Genomic DNA, 23,950 nt, shown 5'->3' with positions numbered 1-23,950 from the left:
GTGTTGCTGGGATATTTTTGACCACATTTTGGTGACAGCGGTGGGATTCGAACCCACTCTGGCTTCCTCCACATGTACATGTGACTGACACAATGTTTTAGTGTTTATATAAGAATGAAATAAAGAAGACCAAAATAGTTGAGAAGTACTCAAAGAGGTCAGTTGTTGTATGTTTCTTTCCAACAAAGCTCTCTCAATCTTGAGTATGGTGAGAGGTGACACAGTTGTTCCTCTGGCACCCCTCCCACACTACTCTCTGCAGTTCTCTGGTGCTGTGACGACTCATTTTGGGCCGTCGCTAGGAGCAACATGTCCCCTGTGCACCCTCATTAGGCTGAGCATTACTGAGCTCCAGGTAGCAGGAACATCATATCAGGAGAATGAAGGAGACACACACTGACACTGGGCTTAATGGCATTTACTTTCCCTTCCCTCCTTTCCCTTCTCTTTAACATCTTTCATCTTATTCATTTTATTTCCGTATCCCCCTTCATAATGTATTTCTTTGTGACCTCTCCCTTACTATTCTCTCTATGTTGCGCAGCACCTTGCAGGTTCTCCAATGTTTTCTCAGTTAGCCTTTTAAATGATATCAGATTAGTAAACAGAATGTGCTTTGGCAACATTGGATCAATGGTTGCTGATAATGGGCAATGTAGATATTGCATTAAAGATCTGCCATTTCTTTCTACAACAGTCGTGAACCCTTTTGCAATTATGTAAGCACATAATGTAATCTGCTAGCCTCGTGAAACCATCCTGATCTCGTGTGCTTCAGATTTTCACTCGCAGATCAGTCTGGCATCTCTCCGATAGAGAAAATTTGGAGCAGTTCACCAAACGAACGTCCAATCAGCGTTGGTTTTGAGGTGGGTTTAGGTGTGACGCGACTTCCACGGATGAGATGAGCATAGCTATCGCTTAAGTTTTATCCGAATATTTGAGTATTCCTGGGGAAGCTAGGAGTCTCTGCAATGTAGCTGGGAGGAATGAAGGACACAGACATCCTCCACGGCCAATTCAAGTTAGTGTTTGGTAGCACCGCATCTTAGTTAGGCTACTTAACAAGAAGGAATATGCTTTCTTCAGACATGTAGCCTACCATGAAAACTTGGTGGGGATATTCGTTGATGAGGTTCATGTCACATACAATAGTAAGTTTTAAAACGTTAATGTTAGCTTACCTAACTTGTATGTTAAAAGATGCCATTAGAAGAACGCTTTGTTTATCTGATTGGTTGAATTGGACCGTCTATCACCAACATAGGTGGTTATACACAGATGATTTATCCAATCAGCTCACCAGTATTTTCTCCCCTTCCCAAACGTTCTCCAAAGGAAAGTTTCCAGATGGATATGCGGAGCAAATGCGAAGCAATCCATCTGGCGGAGTCAGGTTAGGATGCTGGTGCCCTGATTAAAAAAAAAACAATGCAACTGATCATGAGCCTAATGTTAATAGTTTTTTAAAAAAAATAAATAATAATAAACGGTTTACCTTCTCTTTTGCCAGTGGAAAGTCAAGTAGGACAAAATAGGCTAGCCTACAATGCAACATGTCAAAGAGAACCCAGGGCGATTCACAATGCACAGATAATGCGAACCATTCCATGGACTTCAAAGCCAACCGTGCCAAGACTACCTCCCCAGGTGGTCTCAGTTCAGTTCACGTTAGAAGGGTCTGAGTTCGATTGACGTGTTCACATATGCACAAAAAATGCTGAGTTATCGAATTTGTTTAGAAGCCTGAAATAGACCAAGTGTGATAACACCCTGAAACACACTGAACACATTACGCATTCATCACTTTGACCAAATCCCCCTGTGGCTTTTCCAAGCCACGTATTGTAATATAGCTTTATGTCTGCCTGGAGTCCAAGAGGTTACGAGTTATTCAATGGAACAGACAGAAATATGCCTTGTTACACATATGTTTCAACATATAGGTCTCAGGCATCAAAGTGTTAATGCTTACCCAGCTATTACCATGTGCATCATGCTGGCTCTTAGAAAGGAGGCACTAATAGCTAACACTTTTCAATATAATGACCAGTGCAGAGCACAGCTGCAAGCAACATCAGTGTTACTGAATGCAGAGAGCTAAAGAAAGGAATGCCCAAACTGAGTCCTCCTACACGTGTGTGAGTCACTGTTTTGGGCAGCACAGGGAATCGATGGATACCACTGGTAGAGAAGAAGACCCCCCCCCCCCCCCCCGAAAGCTGTCTGCTGTGTCAATGTGTGTTACGGTGCAGAAGATGAAAGTGATTTGGCCTGTGCCTCTGGAGAGGCCAGTATTGATTCTGGGCCAACTTTCTCTGTCTGTCTTCTCCTCAGAGACCCACAGACACAACAACTGAAAGGCAGTGAGAGCAAAAGCTACCAGAGTGTGAGAAGTTATAGTGATTGAAGAAGCAATGTGTGTGCGCGTGCGAGTGTGTTTGTGTGTGTGTGTGTGTGTGTGTGTGTGTGTGTGTGTGTGTGTGTCTAGAACTTGTTGCTATGCAGCGTGTATGGCTCAGCAGCCACAGAAACAAACCAACAACCGACAAATCCATCCAACTGTTATATCGAAGACAGAGAAAGAAAATAACAACAGTTGAAACCGAAAACAAACCAACAGAACCCCACGATGTCTTGCGATTATACAAAAATGTAGCAAGGACAAGTCTGAAGAGGACAAAGCAATATGGGAAAGCGAACAGCCAGCATTGCTGAGGATAAAGAGACCATCTGGTGCACATTGATTGCTGTGTGATACACGAGCTACACAGGAGAAGCCATTTGTAGGATGTTGTCCTTTGCTTAGGGATTCCCAGTTTGCTTCTTCTAAAGCATTCTTCTCCAACATGTGGAGTCTCTCTCGGAGAGAGATGAGCTTCTCAGAGAGAGGTTGACGACTAGGACTAAATGGGCACAGGAGTCTGCCATATGACTATGACAGCCTTATTTTGAATGCCTTCAATCTCTGGATCTAGAGTAGCCTGACGTCGTCATACTCAATAAGTCAGAATTTGAGTCTGATACTGCTCCATTGAGACGTGATTATGGGGTGTGTTTGAACCGATACAGGGGGAAAATGCCTCTGCACTCAATTGGATAGACCTAACCAATCAGAGCACTGAAATACAGTGAGCTGTAGGAAGAACACCTGAACCATCCTTCTTCTCCACAAATGCCTTAACATTGTTTTCTGGTTGTTTTTTTAAAGTTATTGCGCTGTCAATATCTTGCACAACACGTGATAGTGAAATCTAAGACCACGTTTATTCGTAGGAGGGTAGGCTATTCGGAAAAAATAATTCCGTTTACACCGATGCTAAAAAGAGCTGGAAAAGGGTGTTGCAAACTCCCCTTGAGCAAACAGGATTTCAAACATGGGAACAACATGTCACAATGCAAAAACGCTGTTTTCATCTGATTACAGAGTTTTCCCACATCTCCACTTTGGCCGGAGTTTTCAGAAATAATTGTTTTCAGTAATAAAACCTCAGTTTTTGTGTAAATGAAAGGCCAAACTGCATGGAAATATGTGTGTTTTTCCTACATGTAAATGGGGTCCTAGAAGCCATGTCTAGCTTCTAGCTACAGCGTTTTATTTGCAAACAAAATCAAGCGAAGGGTGCTCAGATGATGTGATAGACGAAGCACTGTTGCTCATCTGTCCATCATCGCACAAAGCCCACCCAGACAATTTGATTGGTCTGAACAGCTCTGGTTCGGGCATAGTTGCTCCTCAACGGAACAATTCCAGACCGAACTTCCCGACCTCAAATGTTGTGGGCGGGGCTAAGTTTGGCTGGCTTCCAGGCTAGGTCTAGAGTTAAATTTAAAGGACTATTGTTTTAGTTAGGGAATCTTTAAGCTCTTAGTTTTTTCCACAAAATTGATTCTTGCTATTGGCCTTTTCCCTTCCTCTTGTTCTAATGCTTCCTATTGGCCTAGTCCGTTCAGTCTCTTTCTCTTGTCCTGTCAGCCCCTTTCTCTGTGTGTGGCTCATTTAGACATAATTGACACTGCTGCTGGTATCACTCCAGCCTGAGTGTGGGTGTTAAAGAGGAAACAACCAGAATGGCACCATTTACCCAAAACCAGTGTGACTATGAAGTCCAAACAGGCTTCACTGAACACCCCATGCAGCTTCTTCTGATTAAGAAGGAAGATCTGCTGGCAAGCATGAGCCATGTCACAGATGGAGAGCACACAGCCAGGGCAGAGAGAGAGAGAGAGAGATGTGTAGAGAGGGAAATAATCAAATGTGTGAAAACAGAATCCCCACCCTCTGCAGAATGTGAGGATCAGTGGCTCCTTCCAGGCAGGCTGGCTGTGGGCGTGTCAGATCCCTGCTGCCAAGTGACCTGGGCTTTTCTCTCTGTCATCACTCTGTTTTCTCTCTCTCTTCATCCCTTCCTTTTTTCAGCCATCTGTATTTTTGCTCTTACTTGCATTTTTGCATTTTTTCATCCTTCCCTGTCTCCCTCTCTATCCCTCCATTTCTGTCTCTTATTCCTGTCTTCTTCTCCCCCTCTACAACTGTATCTATCAGTTTGCTCGGGAGACGATGTGGAGTGTAATGATGAAAATGAACCGCAGCAGTGCGTGACCAAAGGCCTTTTCATTAGTGCTATGAGGCAGGAGGGAGCAGAATCATGGAATTCCTTTATTGAATAAAAGCCTTTCTCTGCTAATCTTCTGTATCATTTTACAATGTCGGGCAAAAAGTCCAAATTAAGGGGTTTCTTGTAGACGATTCATCCAATTCATATCAAATTTGGTATACAGGATGTCAAGATGTTCATGAGAATTTTTGGTTACACTTTACTTGACAGTGTCGACATAAGAGTGACATGACACTGTCATGAACGTGTCATAAACAAGCCATAATGCTTCTGTTAAGTGACATTCGGATTTTGTCATAACAAGTTAGGGTTAGGTTTAGAGTTATGGTTAGGGTTGGGGTTAGGATTAGGGTTAGAGATTAGGGTTAGGGTTAGGGTTAGGTTTCATGTGTCATGACAATGTCATGTGTTCATGACAGTGTCATGTCACTCTTATGTCTATACTGTCAAGTAAAGTGTTACTGAATTTTTTATATGTAGTAACATGCTCAAATTAATTATTTTCAAATATATGTAAATATCTCGCCACATAAACAGGAAATGTGTTGTACATTTGCCATGCATTGCTTGACATGGCTCAAATTTCACAGGAGTTAAAGGAATTATCCGGAGTAAAATGCACTTTAGATCAATTTACGGATGATTGGGAGTACATACGTTAGGTTGACATCAAAATCATGTCATTCGGATGTGTTTTGAGAAAGTTCGATTTTACCGTTTTCAGTCAAAACTCGTTAGCCTGGAAGTGACCCGGGCATGTAATTTCGCCGCTACAAAACGCTATTTTTATACCTCTTCTACAGTTCCAAACAACATTACACTTACGTGGTAGTGAGTAGAGGGTCCCTAAAGCCAAATCGAAGTATCCCGAGGACTTTATGTGGTCGGATAGAGAGTCCAGAATGAATTTCATCAAGCCAGTACCTTTCCGGAAATGTTGCTGCTGCAGCTGGCTTCTTTAGGGGAAAGTCCGTAGGAGTCGATTGCAGAGTGTGGTGTAACACGCTGTGGAAATTTACAATTTTGTTGCCGTTTTTTAAAAAAGCAAACCTCCTCTTCGTAGAGATCCTCTGCCATCATGCTACATTTTTTCTTTCCTGCTCTTCTCTGCTACTCAATCAGAGCCTCCTCCTTCAACAGGAGGCTACCTCACGCGAGACATCACGTCATGTGACATTTCAAAATTCCAACCTGTTAGTAAGCTAGGGTTTGCTGTTGTATACAACTTCATTTCAATTTCGAAAGAAATACTGGACTATGTTTTTTTTTTTTTAAAAAAGCCATTTCTCGCCACACAGCCTCAGATGCTTTGCAGTATCTGCAGTGTTTGCGCATCCCGCTCATTTATTACAGTGTCAATCATGTCAGACGACTATGATATATAGTGGCTCAGACTGCTCAAAATATCTTCAGTGCTGGTCACACAGTAAGCATATGGGACATGGGTTAAATCTGTGCTGTAGACGCTGATGTGAATCACATTAGGCTCAGAGCTGGAATATCAACCCTACTGGTATTACCTTGGAACACGAAAAACATGTAATATCCCCTTGGGGTAACTGGACCTCTGGACACTATACTGTACTGATAAACACAGGGGCCAAAGCTCAGAGAGCACAACGTGAGGAGGTGGGCGGGTGATGTAAAGCAGCCACACATAGCACCATGCACACCCTCACACAGTGGCCACACTGCATCAAATCTGACACTTTAATTTAATGAGTGGATCATTTATTTAGTATATCCTGGAAGAATGTTATTGTGATACGGCCATGCGCCTCGATATAGCACAGGCAGGGTTCCAACCAGTGTGGATGAAGCAATGCATGGTTGACCACAGACAAAGGCAGGTCATCAAGGAGCAGATGGCATTCCAAGGGACCTCAGTGTCACGTAGTGAGCAACGCAGAGACGGAGCCCTAGTGGCAGTTGAAGCGCCCTGTCCTCTGTGTCAAAGAGCCGTGGTGCTGATCTAGTGCAGAGGATGGGTTCACCTGAGGAGAACCGACTCGGTCAGTATAAACAGCTTGCAGCTCAGCATCGTGTCAAGCTCACCTTAGAGCTTCTTTTCTCACAGTGACGTGTGCGTGTCGCCACAAGTGGAAGTAAAGTTAGACACACACGTGGCTGCGTGTTCTGCATATTTCAAAGCATTTCCAAACAATCTCCCATCCTCCACAGCTTCACCTACTTCCCTGCACCACCCCGACATCTGGGCATGCCTGATAAGGAGCAGATGAAAAGGGAACTGGCTTTGCTTGGTTATTAAACACTGATTGGACTTGCAGAAGAGCCATGTTTCACTCCCTGAGTTCTCTTGACTCATATTAAGAGGCCATTCTATAAAAGATGCTTGAGAAGGCTTAAACAGAGGCTTGCTGTGGCAGCACTGGTTGCTAATACAAACTCCAGTAATTATTTCCCCTGGAAATGGTTTTATGAGGCATGTCTGCATCATCTCTCTGCTTTCCAACCACGAACCATTCAACAGAGCCCATGGAGGCTTTAAAACAGATTAGCTCTCAGACGAGCCATGACTACACAGCAACAATCTGGATACAAAAGAAAATGGTTTGTAAGTGAGTCAGGACTATAGATGCTTAAAGGATGCTCTAAGCGATGTTGGGTAACATCACTTCTGTTGACATTCAAACAAAACAGAGAGCTAGCTCTTTACTCCTTCCCCCTCTCTCCTGTGCAATGGAAACTCTCCTAAACGTGCATCTCGTCAGTGATTGGCTGGAACAGTTTGTTATGTTTTTATGATCCAGGCTGGACCAGGTTGTTTTTGTTGCCGTTTTGTTGCGTTTTTTTTGCAGTATATTCAGGGGGCACAGGCAGTTAGTGGATGGTGAGGTGATGTTTGCTGTATGTGACAAAAAATGTTTTAGCTCAGAAACTGCGTACCATCCATTAGAGCCCCATTAATAGAGGCAGGCTAATGATGTGAATGTGAATAGATGGAGAGTACATTGGACAGAGAGTGTCCATTACTGGACACGATTAATAGTGTGAGCTGGCAAACACACCTGTGCTTCTCTCACCTTTCAATGCGCTCCCAAAACCCCACCCATTGCCCTGGCATGGGGTCAGTCAGGTCCAGCCATATGCTGCTGACTCTGGACAAAAACATGTTTAATAGCCACTTGCCTTCTCATTGATTTCCTTTATTCCTGTTCTCAAACTTCTGCTTATCTCTTGTTTTGTATAACAGTAAGAATGGATTAGTCACTATTTTGGCTGTCACTGATGTTAATGTGCAGTATGAAGTACTGCTTATCTGAATTCACCAACAATGCAGACAACTATATATAGTATGTATATATATATTATATACATACTATTATTGTGTGATGCTTTCAGTGTACTGAATGGCATGATGAAAACAGAGAGATTTGGTGTCCAAAAAGAGACTTAAATCCCAACCTAACCCCACAAAAACATGTCACTCACCAAGAAGCAACTTTAATCAGGACGTAATGAACAACTCATGGAGAAATGATAGGACTAGAATTTAGGCCACAGCTTGCATTTACCATTTACTACACGGCTTCTAGCATGTCGTCAATCCTCAGATCACCAAAAGATACTTTGTCAAAGATAATTGAGCCCTTGTCTATTACAGTGAACCACTCAAATTGACTTGCAGGGGAATGGACCAATTAGAAGTCAGGAGCATAATCATCATCCCACCAGGAGTCAGAGGCTGATGACAGGAGACATGCACCTCACTGCACACTGGAACAAACCCAATCACACCTACATACACAGGCCAAGGGCTCGACAGCTAGACACTCTTGTTGCAACACACACATGCTTGTGCTCTCAATGGTCAGCAGACCCATGTCACCTGTCCACCTAGAACCAAGCATGTCTAGAATATCAACACATTTTTGTTTCCTGTTCCACCTGATACTGTTCTGTGAAAATGAAAAGGAGGATGTTTTACCCCAGGAAGCAAAACATATGACAGGATGCATGGGCCGATAGCTTCAGACAGATGCCTTCTATAAAGATATGCAACATCAGTATGCAGACACATCTAGTGCCACAGAATTCACTACATCTGCCTCTTCATACTCTCTGGTGGTCAGTAGAGTTAGCGCTAGGTGTTTTTTGTGTGCATGTTTGTGCGCTGTTGACAGGTCTGCTGTGAGGCAGACAGATGTTGTCTCTGCATGAGCAGCACGTGAGCTGGCCTTTCCACAGCTGCCTCATACAGCATGCACTAGCCATGGGAGGATGGAGATGGCCACAGCAGGACTCGGAGGCTGTGAGAGATACACTACAGGACGGCTGACTGTCACATCGAGGAAATCAGAGCAGCACCTCAGTACTTGGGCCGTGATGTAATGAAAGGCCAGCATCAGTTCCACTTTGCAACCAAGAGCATTCATCCCTTACACATGGCCCTGGTGTTTTCATGAAAGCAAACTTCAGTGAGACAAATCATTTATTTCCTCACTATCATACATCAGATTAACAGCTAGACTGATTAATTAAATCGTTCAATGATGACAACACTACAAGGCAGGGTTTAATTCATGCCATGTGTTCTTTTAAAACTGACTAAGAGCAAATGACACAGCTGCAATCATGGCTTTGTCCAGTCTCCATTCTCCAGTCTGAATGGTCGAGGGCTCTGGGGTGATAAGGGCAGTCCTGCCCTTGCATTTGGTTTTTTCTGTATGTGAGACAGGGAAAGACAGAGAAACAACAACACAGGAAAGCTATTGTGTGTGTGTGTGTGTGTGTGTGTGTGTGTGTGTGTGTGTGTAGGCGCATGCGTGTGTGTGCCAGTAAGCAGCGAGACACAGAGGGGTTTGTCCCTTCTGCTTTGAGTGCTCTCCCCCCTGTCATATCCTGTCAGCCTTCATGAACATCATCCTCTGCCACTCTGGCGCATCAAGGCACCCTGCCCCTCAACAAGCACCACGTCTGTGTGGGACTCTCTCGGAAAGCCCTTCATTCAATTATTACATTGATCGAAAGGGAATTAAAATTAATATATAAAATAATATTATAATTGTGTAATAATAATTGTGTGTGTAGGCTACATGAGACAGAGTCAAGGCAAAAGACAGAATGTTTGTGTGATTACATTACTGAAACTGAATATGTGTGAGCGGCTTGAGATCTGAGAGAGAGTCCGTGTCAGTCAGTGCTGAGACTGTGGGATGTGAGAGAGAGTCCGTGTCAGTCAGTGCTGAGACTGTGGGATGTGAGAGAGAGTCCGTGTCAGTCAGTGCTGAGACTGTGGGATGACAGCAAAAAACAAGGGACACAGACACGCCAGAGTATGACTGACACGAGGCTACAAGATGAGTAAGCCTGAATATTGATCCCTCTGAGCACACTCCCGTAGAAAAAGCACAAGCTGTCACACACATATACACACATATACATCAGAGAGACATGCACTCAGCTCGGCTATTGCATCCTGCCATGTTTCTGTAGGAGCATTGTGGCATGCAAATCCCATAGCTGGTTAAGTCTGCAACAAAACAGGCCGCTGAAAGGGCTGAATGCTGAATGCAGTTCTGCTTCCCAAACAAACACTTGGGAAGGGGAAAAAAGAGTGCCAAAATAAAGCAATAGAAGACTATTCGGATCACTGGACAAAGCCAATTACCAACGGAAGAAGAATGAATGCCTTCTGAATCTAAAAAGATAATATTACTGTCTGTCAGAGATACGAAACAGAGGCCAATCCTGACCAAATACAGGCTCAGTGACCACAACTTTAGTAATACAAAAAGACAAGACACAGGAAAAACCTACGTATGTGGTCACTGTAGGCAGAGATTAGGCAGAGCACTTATTTTATACACTGCGTGAAGTACGAAAAATCAAGACAGATCTTTTCCCCTTAACTCCTAAACTCTTGGCAAAGGTCTTGGCAAAGGGGTTTAGCTGCTTTGGCAGCAGGCACTTTGAGTGACACTACTTCTTTTATTACGTTTACTGTTGCTTTTTAAATTAATTTTATATTCACATTATTGTTTATATTCATATTTTTTCTTTAATGGTCTTGTTACATTACTCTGTTATTCTTAACACTAGCTTTGGCAGACACTGTATCCAAATAGTCCTGCTGATATAAAGCAATTTGAAGTTGAAATTGAATGCTGCCCCACTGAGAGACAGAAAGACAGAGAGAATGTGATGAAAGGCAGTAGAAAAAATTAAAATTGAGATGAAACACATATCAAAGTGTAACTAATGAAAGGGAATAAAACAGGTAGAGAGAGTCCAGGAACACACATAATCATGGAAAGATGTCAATATTCCTAGTCATTTCAGATAACTAGTCACTTCACTTCGGATTATTTTATAAGATATGTATTAATATTATTATTTAGCATCCAATCATGTTATTTTATATTTTTGGGTGCATAAAACATCCAATGTGTGGACATGTCAGATAGCCTTCTCGGCGGATGAAGGGCATAATGAATGTAGATCCAATCAATAAAAGCAACTTTTCAAATTAATGTGAGATTCCCTATATATTACCGGTACATTTCGCTCTCCTTTCATGATTGACAGAGAAGTCAGGGCCTCCCTCACCCTCTTTATCTTCAGCTTAATGAACCCATGGAGGACCTATCTGACCAGGCTGCCACCTCCTGTGTCACCCCCTGTTCCATTCCAACCTGCCTGTCTCGGTCACTCAGACCTGACCCCACTGTCCTCACGTTTGGCTTTTCAGTTACCTGGGGTTACGGGTATGGTGTAATTTAACTTTATTGTTGTCTATAAAAGACTATACCGTATACCAAATAAGACTATATACACCTCATGCTGTTACTACTATTACTTCTTCCATTAACAATCAACAAAAATCTGTTGATATGTTTTCAAAGTACATAATTATCAGACACCTGAGTAATGTAATGTTATTATTTTACTGATCATCATTCTGGTTGGTTGGTCTCATTATTTGGTCAGACACAGAAAGACTCTGCTCACCTCAGGGGACCTCTCTGCTATGACAATCCCTAACAATAACAGAGACAACAACCACTGGAAAAGAGCAGGATCTGAGCTGACTGAGGGCGTAAAGTGGGCAGATCTCTTCCTCCCCTGGCTTTCTCCTTCTGTCTAGTGACAAGAGTGACCCTGGTTAATGGATCCACACAAAGCCCTGCCACCAGACACAGTCCCCCAGCCCCCATCTCCCCTCACACCACGCCATGCTGCTAACTCACTTTCTGTCATGGCAGAGCACGTCAGTCATGGGGGAGACCCTGTTCAGCCAGAGACAACAGGGCACATCCCCACAAAAACAAAGCTGCTAGCTGCCCGGCTGGGACAGAGGCAGAACAAAACGCTCACCAATGTACGCCACACACAATAGAGGGCCAGAGAGAGAGGGAGAGAGAGAGAGAGAGAGATCAGCACGACTGAGGTTCCACTAGCCCTGTCACCACAAACCAATCAGAGTCCATGTAGCATTTCTGATAGTTTGTTTTTCAGATCAGCAAGGCATGCTCAGCCTTGGTATGATGTGAGCATTGGACACCTGAACATATTCAGTTTGCTTAGGGCTGGAGTTCACACAAGTCACCCTGAGTCATTCTGGGAGTTCTGTGAGCACATGGTCTTCACTACTGATCATGTGTGTCTTTGGACTGGCTTGGGTGTGATACATCATTGTTAATGGCTCACTCAGTTCATTTCTACATGGGGGATCAGAGGAAATGTATGTGCTATGAGAATACCAGTGTAGAGTTCTCATCTCACACTCACAGTGCATTATGTGTCTGACAGGGTTTCTGGTTGGCACAGAGGACACAAGGCAGCTGCTTTAGTTAAGTGCAGGCAGCAGGAAGTTACATATCACAGATACATACCACAGATGATGTTGCATCTATCTATCAATTCTCAGAGAATATTAGACTTTACACTTCATGAAAAATATGAATCATTTGTTTCCATTTACAATTGCAAACACACCTTCAGACAAGTGTTGTGGGCTGTTCAGGAGAGCGCTATGTTTCATACATCACTGGAAGTGCACTATGGCCACAGTGTCCATCTCTGGCTCCGTCTTCTCCTCTCTCATCCATCCCTGAATGGGATTTGCAAGTTGGGCAAGTGGACACAGGAACATGGGCATGGACATGTTACTCACAGCAGAGAGTCATGCCCCTGCCATGATGACAGATGAAGCAGCCAACTGGACGACAGCTGCTACCACTGTGTCTGGAGAACAGCCAATCAGAAAGAGTGGGCGAGAGCAGTTGGGGATTGGGTGTGTATAGGCATAGGTGCCACTGTAATCAGATCTCCTTGTTCTAACATTCTGTGGTGTGTGTGTGTGTGTATGTGTGTGTGTGTGTGTGTGTGTGTGTGTGTGTATGTGTGTGTGTGTGTGTGTGTGTGTGTGAGTGTGTGTGTGTGTGTGTGAGAGAGAGAGAGAGAGAGAGAGAGATCTATTAAAGGGATTGATATAAATCAGTGGAGAGTATAGATATATAGATAAATCAGATAGAAAGTAGTTAATTGAAATCTGTACCAGAAACAAGCCTTTTAAATGCCACATAATAACAAAACTCCAAAGACTTAGTCGTATGAGTCGTAAAAGTCGTATGTTGCCGGAACCTTTAAAATATTGATTGGATAAATTGGATAAACACAAGCAAACATTTATGCAAATGCTTAATTTGGTTATGGCAGAGAGTAAAGATGGTTGCAAAGGCATTTCTGTCATTTAAGGTATCATCGTAATCCTTGACTATGAGAACAGGGATTTACATAACCTTTACTGCGTTATCTTCTCTGATTCAAGAAATACACACATATCACCCAGATTAGAATGTGTGTATTACAACACCACAGTTCTGTAGTCAAACATTGCTATAGATCAACCAACATTCAGATCCTATTCATAAATTCAATTTCAATCACACTGAAAACCACAGTCAAGGCCATGCCATGCTCCTGTGGTTTGCCCTGCACACACTCTTTGCATTTTGTGTGCCCCATGCTGTGCCAGGGTAGGAGAGGACGTCAAGAGTGGCTCTGAAAACTGGTAGAGTGATCAACACCCAACACCCAAATGATCAACAGCCAACAGAATGACCGCAACCCCTCAGGAGCCAGCACAGGTACCCTCTTGTTTTATCTGCATTAAATCAGAGACTGTGCTGGTTAACCTGTGTTAGCCTGTGTTCAACTGTCCAGGGCTGTCATAGCCATGGATTGGAGCTAGACACATACCTGTGCTGCTCTTTTACAGTCGCCATAAATGTTAACCAGAGCAACACATAAAGAGAGAAATGCTACAGGAGTATAAGATAGGCTGGATGAGAAGAAGTATATGAAGGAGGATAACATTGAAACAGCAAAATGACAATCTAGCTTCCTGTTTGCATTCACATAATATTAATAGGCGAAAGAGATACTTGATATGCTGAGGGCAACCCCACCTCTTGTCCTGCTAACAGCCTGCAGAAAAAGCTATGTTCTTCAGGGCAGTGCATCACACATGCATACTGCCAGTGAATGACTGGGCACACATATCGCATGCACATACATCCAGATATGCCTACCTACACACATAACGTGCACGTGAATGCAAACTTAGACATGCAGGCATTGCCACGCCCAGCTGAGAAGCACATGAAGGGTATTTGGCTGGATGAGACAAGCCTCTCCAGAAACCAGCTCTATTTAAAACACTGCAGTGGTGGTGTCTCTGCTCTCGTTCTCTTCAATCATCTGTCATGTATCACTGCTCAAAGCACAGTATTCAGTGAAACAGACAGGGATAGAGGGAGAGAGTGACAGAAAGATAGGGAAAGTGGTGGAAGGAAGAAACGGTGAGAAAGGAGAAACAAAAGGGTGGACATATTTGCCACAGGAAAGTAAAATATATATAGAGAGAGCATGTTTCTGCTCTGTCACTGCAGGGGACAATAGTAAAAATCCTGCTCTCACTCTTTCATTCAATAGGCAATCCATGAGCCTCTAGACAAATTTATTTCGACCAATCAAGCAAGTAATTCAAATTCATGATTGGACACATAGAAAGTCTATTTTCAAGCCTCAAAATGGACTAAATTCTAAATGAAGAGAATGATCATGTTAAAACCGGGCAAAACCCAATGTCGCAACGGCCATTCTCAGCGCCATAAAAGAGGGAATTACCCTCTGTACAGGAGGGGGGGCTGGGAAACCCCATTTGTAGAAAATTGCCGAGCAGAGGAAAGCCCTGCTCTGGAACAGAACCGCTTACGCTGAGCTGTGGAGAATCCCAGCCATTCTACCAGGCATTCAGCGATCTCAAACGTTTTAGAAGCAGTGGCAACGTTTCCCACTCCATAGGAGGAAATGCAGTTCGGCGAAGTTAGCGTCGTATTTTTCGTGTCATTTATATTAGCCTGTGATACATAGTGTTTGTCACTACAGATGAATTATGGCGAATATGGATATACCCTAACTGGATTTTCTCAGGCACCATTACATATTAGTCGGGATAACTACGGCACGTGTCATCAGCTGCAGTGTAGGGAAGCGTGTTGCCATCCCCGGGCACGGTCCACAGCAGCCAGCGATAGGCTGGTTATCGTTACAGAAACACAACTGTAACATTTCAAATGATGGCCTCCAGTGTTATGTGCATACGCATTCGTCGTTAATGGGTGATGGAAATCGTTTTCTGAAAGACTGGATATGCAGGACAATTGGCTAATTATGTCCTTTCTGAGAATGCAATATTGCAGTTCAGATAAACAAGACCTGACATCACATCCATTCATTGTCAGCACACCAATTCAAATATAAATACAACCACAACTGTACATGAAGTCTTTTGCACCCACACTGTTTTAATAATTTTAAAGCAAACAAAACACCTGCATAGAAACAAACAAACTATTGGCAACGACACCCAAGAGCAATGCACATTTTGCTTTCTATCACTCTTGCTTCATGGTTTACGCAACATGTGTTGTGCTCTTTGTCAATTTGATCACTTTCGCATCATGTAGACAATATGCTATAGAAGTCCAGAACAAAATTTATTCAGAACCACGACATGAATATAAACAAGTGCCTGACACATTTCTAACACAAAACACAACGGAACTGAGTACACTTACCTAGTACCCTAATTTATGGTGTTGTTCAAGGCAGATGTAGAAGCCGGAATGGACATATTGCATCTCTAGTCATTGAGAAAATTATTTAATTTAGTTTCTTTCCCCACAGCTCCACTCGCAGTCTGTCGCTCTGTCACGGACCTCTCTCTCACTCGAACACACAACACAAATAGGCAGTTGCACTGGGTCCGGGAGCACGCGCTTCACTGGGAGGACGTCGGTAGCGCGCACACTACTACAGTGCGTGCGTCTCGGATGCCTGGCGTGTTTATTGAATAGGCTACAGTTCGACCAGAGTGATTGGCTGGTGAAATAAAAATGCCGGATTCTCACCATGCTATGACATAGTTAAAACATAAGAAGACAGAAGAGCTAAATTACATCTAATAACAGCCTCCGCAGACTTTCAAATGTTAACTGCTCTTAATTATCAATGTGTGATGATTGCTTCTCTTCTGTTATGGTTATCCCATAGATATCAAAGTAAAATGCATTACTTTGCAAAGGGCTAATTGTATAGTCCAAAATGTTGTAACATGCTGTGAGACAAATCTTCACATGGTATGATTAAACATGGTAAATTGGCATGAGTGCAGAAGCAGTTAGTTGGTAGCCTGGGTGTTCCCATGCTGCCTTGCGCGCGATTTGATTCACGCTGCTGGAGACCATGGAGCAAATTTTCGCCTGAGATAGGGGACCAATCACAGAACAAGGGGGAAAGCAAGACGATGATGAGCTATGCACAGACGCATTTGATAGACATCCGTGGCACCCAATAAACGGATCTGGGCATTTTTTTCAAATACGGGAAAATTAACGTTTGGTTCCCAGACCATTGAGAAGTGGTGGCGCTAGCCAGGCTAGTTAGTTGGTGAAAGAGTTTTGAAACAGAATGATTGGTTGGAGGAAGGCTGTAGTCTAGTTGATTGGCTGGTGGTGCTCCCTGGAAAACATGTTGAAAAAGAACAGCCTTTTACCAGCTCCTTGTTGGTGCCCCCTGCCCAATCCCAATCCTCCCCCACCCTTGCCACTTAATCTACTAAACCAACTCCCCCCCCCATAAATGCACAAATAGGCTGACACCAGACATAATTTCACTGCATTTCTTACTTCCAGTAACTATATGCATGTGACAATAAACTTCCTTGTATCCTTGTTAAAGAAGTATTTAGTACAAAATTATGTTGGTCTTAATTAAAATGGCAGGCAAAGTGCAAAGCCTGTCAACAAGCAAAGTGTCTTGTGCATAAACTACAGCTATCGTGTGGTATGTGGGAGCATTGAGGTTGCCCATTGTGATGTATTAAATTAGCTTTAGACTTTGCACTTTGCCACATGTCTGAAATATGAATGCATTCGAACACCAGCATGGTAGGCACTGATAATAATTATGATGTAGTGCTGAAAGCCCTAATTTTGTATTTTTGTGAGGACCCCGAGCACAAAACTGGCCTATAAGGAATGGCAGGTGTCTCATAACATCAAATTTATTTTCAGAAAGGTAACTATCTATATATAAAAACATAAATGAACAAGTTGTCAGGCAGTCATATTAAAGAAAGTGAATACAAATCATAGCATTTGTATCCTGATGCAGTAGCCTGACGAGCCAGACCCACATTAAAATGTAGGGTCTGGGCACTCACCGTTTGCAGTGCTCAGTCTGAGGGGCGGGATAATCAGTTGTCTTTCAAATTCCCTCTGCACGCAATAGGACAGCGGCAGCGCTATGAGTCCCATGCGTTTCCCACCAGCGGAGCTAGCTGGCTAGTTCAAACGTTTGCCAACTTAATAAAAGCTTAACTCGTGTCACACTGTTCGCCAACAGCAAAATCCATCTTAGATTATATGAAATAATAAGGTGTGACCCTGTACCTTTTCTGAAAATTGAAAGAAAATTGGACTAGTAGTAAGTTACACGAGTGGACATATACCCTCACACACGTACAGACAGGTGGACCTGGTTACACCTGGGGCTAGGTATAGCTGACTCTTTCAATCCACTTTCAATTCCCAAGGGGCATAATTTAATGCAAGTTGTACATGCAACTCAAATCATTTTGGAAGTACTGCAAACACATCTTTCTTGTAAGCAATTTGAAATGCAGTTGGTTACTCAATCTCACAGAAACTAGATGTCTGTGTTGTTTAATATGGATGTCATCAGCAAAGCCATTGACTGTGTACAAAAGCAGTGCCATTCTTCTCTGTCATTATATAACGCCCACCCCATGCCACATAGGCGCTTGTGATTGGTTCCTGGGATTCTGTGATTTTGGAAATCAGCTTTAATGGGAGGGAGGCCAGATGGATCCACTCAAAGAAATTGATGGGGCTATGGGTGAGGATAAAAATTATTATTACATTTACTACTGCAAGAATTGTGATGTTCTCAACAATCACCTATAATGGCAATAAGATTGCTAATGTGTCCTACCTCTGTGTAGCACATAGAAGCCCCTAAAGCTGTGCTCCCTTTTGTTCTGGACCACTGTGTAGCCACTGGCCAGTGTGCCGCCATGCCCCCTCCCGCCTTACGTCATAAGCACATGTGCCCCCTCAATCTAAAATAACATATTTTCTGATCAGAAATAATTCTAAACAGGGATAGCTTCTGCTTAGGGAGAGGAAAATGCATCAGCAGTTAGTAAACTCGCAGCCGCAGCAACAGAAATATAAATGCAACCTCAGGAACTGACCAAAGCCACATGGCATTCAACACTGGGAGTGGAAAAAGGGAAGGATGATCCAATTTGTAAAGTACAGCAATAGCGTTATTTTAGGATCCATCATTCACTGAGAGACTGTATGAGTGATAATGAGAGTGTTCAAGGGCAGAGAGACTGTGTGACCATGAAAGGAATCCCTGTGGTTATCTTCTGCATTTATGAAAATTAATACATTGTAACAGTCATTATTAAAGATTAAAATGGTAAGACCCTGAAGGACTACAATATTATGAAGGCATGCTAAGTGGACCAGAAGAGGTGGAAGAAGTGGCTGTAATAGAGAACTAGAGAGGGAGAGAAAGCAGTTTCTCCCAACATTGTCACAGAGGAAGAAGGTGTTAAGTTAATTGTAGGCTATTTAAAGAACAAAAAACAATTAACTTGATCTTTTTAAGTCTCTGTTTGTATTCAAATGTTCAGTACATGGAATGCAGGCCGAAACCAAAGTGAGCACAACAAACCACCTCCTCTGCCAGGCTCTGACCACACCAGGCCCATGGCCAGGGAAATGCGGTGAAATGCTGAGGACTGGGTGGTGCTAGGTGTGATGGAATAGATACTTGCCATCTAAAGGGATTATTCACCCCCAAGTTCCTATTACAAATGCACGATGGCTTATGAAATATGGTGCTATAATTGCTACAATATAATACACCACTTCCAAAAATAAAAACTGCTTGTTGTAATCAAACTGGCTTCCAAACAAAGCATTAAGCTGAGTGAGAGCTGGGAAGATGAGAGATGTGACAGATGAGGATCTCCCTGGTCATTTAGACCAGCAGGCCACTGAAGCCCTGGTCTCATCTGACTCTCCCAATAAAATGAAATGAGAGCTTTTAATTCAATCAATTTAGCATGATGCAACAGACAAATGACTTTGACTGATGTGATTAAATTAGTCATAGGTAGGTGTGCATCAAGCCAGCTCAGTTTGATTGTGATGTGCACAGAATTGTAAGAAGCACAGAGCTGCCATCAAATGTATTGTCCAAATGTTTGAGACACCCTGAGTCTGACTTTTAATGAGACTCACAAAGTAGAATGATACAGGCACACAATGTCACACAACTTCTCTGCACACATAATAAATTGATAGGTTTACACTACATTTACACACCGATGTAAATGAGATGCAAAACACTAGTGAGGGTGTCATATTTTTAGCACAGAGCTCCCCCTAGTGGTGTCTGAGTAACAGTGTAACATGCAGCCAAGCCAGAATAAAATAATTTCCTCAGTGCTGTAAATTGTGTAAGGCTCATGATTTGGATTCGGTTTCAGTCATGCCAGCTAGACACATGTCCACATGGACAACACAAACCATGCACATAATTATCCACAAATTATACTGTCTATGTGGATTGGCTGATCTTCCCAGCAGGAAATAATCAGCCCTGGGCAAGTTGAAAATTAACATGTTTTGCACTGTTTGCATTGGAGGTATTTTTCTCTCTTGGTGGGTATGTCAAAGGTGCTATTCTATCAGCATGGATGTGTAGGCCTACATAGCCTACAAATAGCCTGGTCACGCCCGTCTAGTATGCCCACTCATTTGCATTTCACTGAGATACTAGTGTGACTCTTAATGCACTTACATTTCTCTCAGGCACCAGGATGGCAGGCCAATCATCAACGAGGGGGACATTTATACAGCAAAGGTAAATAAAGTAAAACATTTCTGACTGCTAATGCTGTTTATTGTCAGTTTGTAAAGGTTAGGCCAAGTAGGAAATCACATTTAGAATCCCTAAACAATGTGATTGGTTAGGCTGAACCAATGATTTCCAAGTTAACGTTAAGTCTCTACGCCCATTACGATACTATGGTTGGAAACATTTTCCAATGGAGAGTACCTAGACTCGTTTTAAGAAGTGAAATGAAGTAGTGAGTCTGGTGAAATCAGGCTAACATACAAACCCTGCTGTATTAAAAAGGCAGTGAGCAAAGCATATCCACTTAACAACAATGACCCTGGAAATCCAGAGTTCTCGAGGGAGCACAATTTGAATTTGTTCAGTGAGTCACTCATGATGCTCATTACTTATGTCCCTTGTATTATGGGGAACCAATCACATCGGTGTATCTGATATAGGTGGGCCAGAGGCGAGCTAAACAGATGACAGTCATAGTGTTATCCAATTGCGTTGAAGTCCAGAATCAGTCAGTAAACATTGGTCGTATAGTGTTATCCAATTGTGTGCAGTGAGATTTTCAAATGCATGCTTGGTGCCGCCCCTCGAGTTGGGCCATTACATTATTCATGGCCAGACCCTGATCTTTCGGATTTGGGTCTGGAATCACCAGGCTATAATTTCATCCGGCTCTAAATAAATTTGGAAAAGAAAGCAAACAATGGCCTTCTCAGAGCGCTTGCGCGAACAATACAATGTTCAGCACACCTCTCTTTGCGTTGATCCCTACACTTTGCAGCTCAACCTCCAATCCACATGGACGACATGGCACTTAATTGGCTTGTTTGTGAAAATGTGAGTGGAACTTAGCACGTTTGACACCATTTTTAAAGAAGGTGACAGCCCAATGAGTGTATTTTTGACTGAATTCGCTAGACTAGCATTGGCCATTGAAATGAACAAGGCTGGTACTTCCTCTCTCTCTCCAGTTATATATAACACCTCCATGGTACATACCCTCTCAAACTTAGTCATATGCAGGTGAGCTGTTCTTCACCATCAAGACCGACTAATCACCTGAAGATATGAAGCCCAAGAAAGGATGCCATGAATAGCCATTACATGTCCCACACAATCAGCCTTTGTTGCAGGCATTACAGGCTTTTCCTCTAAAGTACAAGCGTGCACCACCCAGTAATTCTTGAGATTTGTCGAGTGAGGTGCTCATTCAGTTACAAACCAACTCCAACTTTATGCTTGTAAGATAAGGGCACAGCTAGGCCTACATAGAGGATGTGTGAGGATGGAGGGATGTGAACATGGCCCTGCCTTAGGTGCTCATGAAGGGTTGGAGTAAAGGCAGACTGTGCTGGTTGGATGTTGATCATGTCTTTATCCACCACTGGCTTGCATGAAACTGTTCTGAAAGCTCTATGGGGGTCCCATAGAGCTTTACTGATTTTCACAAGAGGCACCCTTTTAATACATAACCGGTGGGAGAGCCATATATTCTTCTGTGTGCTTAAACACATAACATGTTATTAAAGGGAAAATTCAATCTTCTCATCATTTCCTGCTGGCAGGTGAATCATCACACCCTATCAAAAGAAAGGTGGCTTTAATCTCTTGATGCCTTAGTGGTAAAAGGGCCATTATAAATACTGATAAATTCTCTCTCTCTCTCTCTGTAAGTAAGTGAGTGTGTGTGTATGTGTGTGTGTGCATGTATTTGTGTGGTGGCAGTTCAGGCAGACAGTACACACTTCAATGTTGAGTGTAGAAAACAGATCAAAACATAATGAGCACAGGGAGAGCACAAAATGGCTTTAATAGAGGATGGCTCCAGGTCACAGAAACCACTTTGACAGTTTTTAGAGAGAACTTCACCTCAGCATATTTTTATGGAGAAACAACTGTTAGAAATGTGCTTAAGGAATATTTTTCTAAAAACATTTATGGAACAAACTGAAATGTCACAGTGAAACACTTTTTCAGAAAAGCACTTAGGAGACTAAGGAGGGTGAATGTTTTATTGACTCAGTTTATAACATTGCGCTCCACATTGAAATTAAGTTTCTGAATACTGCAAACACACATGATTGTGGTACTGATCATTTAAAAAGTACGCCTAGATTCAATAACAACAACAACAACATTATCATGAACACAAGATTGTAAACCAAAAATATGCAGGTAGATATCGTAAATATGGGATTTATAACATCAGAGCAAACCAACATATGACACCTGAAGCAGGAACTGGTTTAAAGCAACACCAAAGAACTTTCCCTCTGTCGCACGCACGCTATTTGTTTATCCAGCACCGGCTTTGCAAATAACAATGTCCACAGACAAGGTAGAATATGTTGCATGATTTACAGTATGAAAGTACGATGTATTGCGACATCAAACACAAGTCAAATTTGTAGTTTCTTATGTCTCATTCCATCGAACTACAGATCCGCTACCCGATCTGGCAAACTTGCATAGTGTGGTTATAGCCGATAGAGGGCTGCGAAGCGAATGCAGAAGTGCCGTTCACCCTGTTACAAGTTGATGAACCACTGAAATGATTTTGGAAACATTATTTTAAGGTACAAAAAACTCTTTGGTGTTGCTTTAATGAGATTTCATGAATCCTGGTTCTTGCAAACATCTCTGTTGCCATAGATATGGTATATATATAGTTAGGTTAAAGACATTATAGTAAAACCCCTTCTGTGGAAATCTACCTCATCATATCATGCTCTAACCTCATCATATCATGGTAAAAACAAATACTTTTGTGACAGCAATGTTAATGTAACATAATAAATCATCATTGGTAAAGCTGAGTAATATAGTAATGGCTGAATGATGATGCTTTTGTATACAGGAGGCTGTATAGATGACAGAGCGACTAGAAGAAAGCTATGACAGAGAGAAAGAAAAATGCAAAGGGAGGACAGCAACAAAGCACACATATCATGTAAACCCAATTCTCTTAACTGTAATCAATGTACTCAAATCTGTGTGTTCAGGTCAACAACTGCACATGATTGGGTCCTGCTCTTTTGCCTGCCCTGCCTCTACTCCCCTCACTGGCATGCAAGGCCTATCCATGCAGACAGCTTCTGTGTTTGGGTTTCTTCATTACACCCCCCTGTCCAGACTGCCCCCATCCCAGTCCTGTCAGATGCACTCACGTCCCAGACTGAGTCATTAGAGCCAGGAGAGGGGGGACTGATCGCTGACAGGGTGGCAATTCTGCTCTGGGTTTATTTTGAAACTTGAATGTACATAAACACACAGCTGTATTTTAATTAGTCTGTCACCTGGCCAAGAAAAGCAGCTCCCAAGTGTGCCAGCCCGCGCGAACCTGCTGAAGGAACAAGAGCCTCTTTTAGCTTTCCTTTCCCTCTCAGCTCTGCAAACACGCATGGATGAAGAATGAGGGTGAGGTGCAATGAGAGAGCAAGTGTGAAAGGGAGTAGGTGAGGAAAAATGCCAGTGAAAGGAAACAAAAACACAGGGAGAGACAGACTGAAAGTAAGAAAGAGCTAGACGGATAAAGAGAGCATGAGCTTGTGTGTGTGTGTGTGTGTGTGAGTGAGAGAGAGAGTTAAAAAGCTCTAGTGCTTGAGATTTGTGGTAAGAGATGTGCTTTCAGAGGTGAGAACACATGCTCTCTGTTCCTGAGACTGCCAGACAATACTAGAAGAAAATGTTAAAGATCGCCAACATGCAACATAAACTTCATTATTAAGCCTACAGTATCTGTATCTCTATCTTATCCCCAGTGTGTGAAACCACATGTGCACAATAAGCTATTAGGCAGTGGGCCTAACCATCAGTTCATATCTAAATGCAATTACAGCAACAGC

The 23,950-nt window shown here is 42.7% G+C and overlaps 2 protein-coding genes across 7 annotated transcripts in view; both read right to left on the bottom strand.

Moving 5' to 3' along the window:
- Positions 1-15,957, bottom strand: part of slc8a2b (solute carrier family 8 member 2b) — a 74,161-nt gene extending 58,204 nt beyond the window's left edge. For 2 of the 4 annotated variants that reach the window (XM_042063220.1, XM_042063219.1), the window contains exon 1: positions 15,728-15,957. The gene's annotated coding sequence lies outside the window, so the exon portion shown is untranslated. Of the gene's footprint in view, positions 1-1,303; positions 1,328-12,578; positions 12,658-15,727 lie in introns of those variants that run through there. The other 2 variants (XM_042063223.1, XM_042063224.1) reach the window with 2 other exon arrangements.
- A 6,735-nt stretch (positions 15,958-22,692) lies between these two features.
- LOC121683574 (SPARC-related modular calcium-binding protein 1-like) overlaps positions 22,693-23,950 on the bottom strand; it is a 17,270-nt gene continuing 16,012 nt past the window's right edge. For all 3 annotated transcript variants that reach the window (XM_042063238.1, XM_042063239.1, XM_042063240.1), the window contains one exon: positions 22,693-23,950. This exon is cut by the window's right edge. The gene's annotated coding sequence lies outside the window, so the exon portion shown is untranslated.

The sequence above is a fragment of the Alosa sapidissima genome, chromosome 15 (assembly GCF_018492685.1).
Source record: "Alosa sapidissima isolate fAloSap1 chromosome 15, fAloSap1.pri, whole genome shotgun sequence".
Lineage (NCBI taxonomy): Eukaryota > Metazoa > Chordata > Actinopteri > Clupeiformes > Clupeidae > Alosa > Alosa sapidissima.
Note: the sequence above shows the minus strand (reverse complement) of the source record. Positions and strands in the feature narration are given on the sequence as shown.